Below are 4,785 nucleotides of genomic sequence, written 5' to 3'. Positions count from 1 at the left end.
ATTTCTTCCAAAATCAATAGGGTTCTATTCTAACCCACAACAGGAACTTGTGCCAAATTTGAAGGCGATTGAACTTAAACTGCGACCTGGACTTTGATCACAAAAATGTGTTCACAGACAGACGGACGGACGGACGGACGGACATAGCTAGATCGGCTCAGGGACCCACCCTGAGCATTATTGCCAAAGACACCATTTGTCTATCTCGTCTCCTTCTGGGTGTTGCAAACATATGAACTAACGTGTAATACCCTGTTCCACAGTGTGGCGTAAGGTATAAAAAACAACGTTAAACTAAAGATGCAAAATCCTTTATATAAGTCTTAGCCTTAATTTGAACCTTTTTAAGGTTAATCCAAAGTTAATGTAAAAATTATTTATTTAATTAAAAAATATTTTTTGTTTTTACTTTAAGAAAAACTTTCATTACTTCAAATACACGCGGCTTTAACACAAGGACGCGAATTTCAAAGATTCTTGTAAATTTAAAGAAGAAAATTGTTTCTCCTAAATTTAAAGAAGAAAATTGTTAATTTGATTTTTGCTTTCAATTTTAATTAATTTATTTTACATAAATTTATCCTTAATGTTGTGTAAATAGCGTGACCTAAAATTTAGGTTTCATAATCTCTTCTATTAGTACAGTATTTTCTTTTTCAGTGTACATTTTTTGTAATGCCGATCAAATGTGGAATTGGATAAGGGTAACATACAGTCGGTTTTATATATTTTCTAGTTATTTAAAAAATCTCTAGAATATTATGAATATGTTGTTCATTGCTACCTCCAGAAAACTATAAAGAATCCCAGTTCTCATTCAAAAAATTCATGAGAAATAAAACGCAATGCTAATGTGAATGAGTGTTTAACACATTTAAAACATTTCGTATAAACTGAGTAGGAATGCAAAGTTATTATTGTTCTCATTCCATTCACGATAAACAGACTCATTAGTAATTAAACCCAGATTTCTAACAAGAGACAAATTGCCTCCATTATAGGGTGGGTGGAAATTCAGAAAAACAGAAATGTGGTGCGCCACCTGTTTGACGTTGACACACACTAATGATAATGGGCTAATCAAATCGTGTTTGTTGTCTAAGTCTTTTGTTATTAAGTACCCATCACTCTGAGTGAATGTTTTGTTCTAAAGCACTTTGCGAGAGAATAGATTTATGTTTTATACTCGGTTAGACAACATTGATTAATGTTTGCAATATAATTCACACATTCCATCTTATGAATATGGAATAAAAAAAATTACGCACTTTAAACGGCAGATGAAGTTATCAGTAACAATAGCCGACAGTCGGTCGGCATTAGGCATTATGGCATTAGGAAAAATTAAAAATGTATATGGTTATAAATAGATATTTGCCTTTCTATCTTGAATATATTTTAAGGCAAAATATTGAGGTGTGTTTGTGATAAATGTGTTCTCAGTTTTTTATTAATGCTGAATGTGCAATAAATGAGTTTTGGTTTATTCACAAATATTTATGGAAAAATGTATAAAAGCAATATGCAAAACAAAGAGGACGATTGCGAAAACTATTATCCCTAACCTAATTGAGGTTTTAAAATAAACTACAAATATTATAAATTTGTTGTAAAAATTATTAAGGTTCTATTAAATATACCTTAGGTGAATGGAATGCACCAATAACCCACAAAATATCAAACAAGATCGTATTCAAGAACACAATGCTTCATTATGCATACACATAATACAATTTCATTGAATTTATGACAACCTTAACCTCTTCTCAAAACTCATAAACCTTTTTTGTTTTCCATATCCTAAGAACAGCGGTCTAAATTAGTATAAAAACCTACATCAACTCTCAACCAAAACACATATTGAATTTAAGAGAGAGAAAAAAAAAACTAAAAATTTAACAATGATGATCATAAAATAACACTGAAGTTTACATCATAAATTTATTAAAAGACTTCTCGAGAGTAGTGCTAGTAGCATGTGAGCTATGAAAAGATGAGAATCTGGGCACAACCAACATTGTAACAGCTTTATTGGTTACAGGCAAATTGTATACGGTTTAGAGGCAGTCGACCATAAGCTTTGCTACGGCAAACAAATGAAATATGATAAACATTTTATTGCTTCCATATATCTTATATGGAGTTCCTATTCTAAGGAGTGTCCGGAGATATCAAGAATAAGGCTTGGAATAGAGGTGTTTGGGTGAGTGATTTTTCACTCGCTTCAATACCACCACCATCACAAGTGACAACTTATTAATTTCTCACGCTCACAAAGCAAAATTACATTCTAAATTTATTTAGTTTATCGACTTTTCTACTTCACTAAAGCCAATTTAACTTTATTTTAATTCATGGAAATTATTATGTTTGGAGAAAGTTTCCTTTACTCTAATCATTTGTTGCGTACGTTAGTTAAATTAACTAAAAAACGGGGAAAAATTATACACAAATGAAGCATAAAGATGTACTAAATTTGTATTTCTCACAACATAGTTAATTATTTATTTAAATTTGTAAATTTTACTACAAATGCTTTCATCATGAACAATTTGCAATTTTGAACTCCAATTTTTTCCTTCAAACTACAAAATTTTCTCTAACAAATGAAAAAACATAATTAGTATGTCTAATAAATTTTCTTGAATTTATCGAAGAATATTTGCTTATTTTTATGAGATCGGCGTGATGCCAGCGTTTGTATGTTAATACTGTTTAGTTAAAATTTTCTTCCGAACTTCCGAACGAAACATGCTATCGACTTCAAACTTGGCACAAATAGTTGTTATTGATGTCGGTCGGATGGTATTGCAAATGGGCCATATCGGTCTACTTTTATATAGCCCCCATATAAACCGATCCCCAGATTTGACCTCCGGAGCCTCTTAGAGGAGCAAAATTCATCCGATCCGATTGAAATTTGGAACGTGGTGTTAGTCTCTAACAACCATGCAAAAATTGGTCCATATCGGTCCATAATTATATATAGCCCCCATATAAACCGATCCCCAGATTTGACCTCCGGAGCCTCTTGCAGGAGCAAAATTCATCCGTTCCGGCTGAAATTTGGTACATGGTGTAAGTATATGGTCTCTAGCAACCACACCCAGAAAAAAGTGCCTTCGAAACTAAAGGAAGAATTTGTCATCAATATAGTTTATCCATTTTATTTCCATTAAGGTAAATTTTTGTGAAAAATAATAAAATTTACTCGTTTCAGTAAAAAAATCCTAAACTGTAAGCAGTTAGGAATAGTTCATTAACTAGAATAAGGCATGGAATTTTACTCATACTGTTTTCTTCGCAGGGTATAAGAATTTACTACTGAACAAGAAAATTTTATTCACCGATAACAAAGCATTCGTAAAAATAAACAAAATACAAACTAAAACTAAGTTTCCTCAAAATTAGTAAAATTTCTTATAAAATGATAATTGCGACTTCCTTTATAATAGAAAGTTTTTCATACATACGCACAACACTTGGCATAGAAAAATATTTTAGTTCATACGTACTAAGAAGTATGGAATCCTTTCAAAACTTAAGAAAACACACTAGTTAGAATATAGGAAATTTTCCTATATTTCTATTATCTACCTGTAATCGATACCTGTCATCGTAATCGATGTGTTTGCGCGTGGGTGTAATCGATATGTTTGCGCGTGGAATGTTTTTTTAGTTGAAATCGCGTTGTTGTGGTATACGGAGAGATTGTTAAAAAATAATATGGTAAAATAATATAATAAATAACAAATAAAATATATAAAATATTTGTTAATTTAAATTAGTGAGAAAAATGTTCGTTTTTTGAAAATAAATCTATGAATGTTCGTGATGCTGTATAAAGAAAGAAAATACCAACAAAATAACAACCCTTTCATTTGTCATTTTGGAATCTTCAATTATCAGGTAATATTCAGTGACGCTAACATTTTGTAACAAAAATGGTTTATGATTTTTTATATTTTTAGGTATTGAAATTGTAAAAGGAGGACAAAATCATGAGGCAGCAACTTATTAAAAGTGAAAAGTACAAGAAGAAGAAAACGTGCGTTTTAAGTTGATAATATCACATGGAAATTGGAAATAGTGGAATAATAAACTAATATTTCAAGGACAGTCGATGCTGTTGATTCTTAATAAATATATTCAATAATTAATAAAATATGTCTTTTATTGAAGATAAAATTGCTTATTTAAAAATTAAAATTGTATTTAAAAACGAAGGTAAGCAGTTCTAATTATGAAGTAAAAGTTTTACCACAAATATGTAAGATTTGTCCAAATGAATGAAAAAATATCAATAAAATCATTCCATATATGAATTCAAATCAGTTAAATTTTTTCATTCTGTAGTATAGTGGTACATAAATATAGGAAAATATTAACTAATATATGGAATGCATTCTACCTAATTTCAACGAAAATCACATCGTTCAAACAAATAAAAATGTCTTTGGCGCTATACGAAGTTCAACTTTCTTCACAATGAGTTCATTTTAACTTAAAGAAGGGGTCACTTTTTTCTGGGTGCATGCAAAAATTGGTCCATATCGGTCCATAATTATATAGAGCCCGCATATAAACGGATCCCCAGATTTGTTCTCCGGAGCCTCTTGGAAGAGCAAAATTCATCCGATCCGGTTGAAATTTAGAACGTTGTGTTAGAATGTGATCTCTAACAAACACGCAATAATTGATCCATATCGGTTCATAATTATATATAGCCCCCATATAAACCGACCACCAGATTTGACCTCCGGAACCTTTTGGAGGAGCAAAATT

At 30.9% G+C, this 4,785-nt stretch overlaps 1 long non-coding RNA gene across 1 annotated transcript; it reads left to right on the top strand.

Moving 5' to 3' along the window:
- Window positions 1–3,644: 3,644 nt before the first annotated feature.
- Window positions 3,645–4,165, top strand: LOC142241718 (uncharacterized). Its single transcript, XR_012723777.1, has 2 exons — window positions 3,645–3,909; window positions 3,972–4,165. It is a non-coding gene; the product is annotated as an uncharacterized LOC142241718 (long non-coding RNA).
- Window positions 4,166–4,785: the final 620 nt, after the last annotated feature.

Source organism: Haematobia irritans, chromosome 5, assembly GCF_050003625.1.
Source record: "Haematobia irritans isolate KBUSLIRL chromosome 5, ASM5000362v1, whole genome shotgun sequence".
Taxonomy (NCBI): domain Eukaryota; kingdom Metazoa; phylum Arthropoda; class Insecta; order Diptera; family Muscidae; genus Haematobia; species Haematobia irritans.
This window is presented reverse-complemented; position numbering and strand designations above follow the sequence as displayed.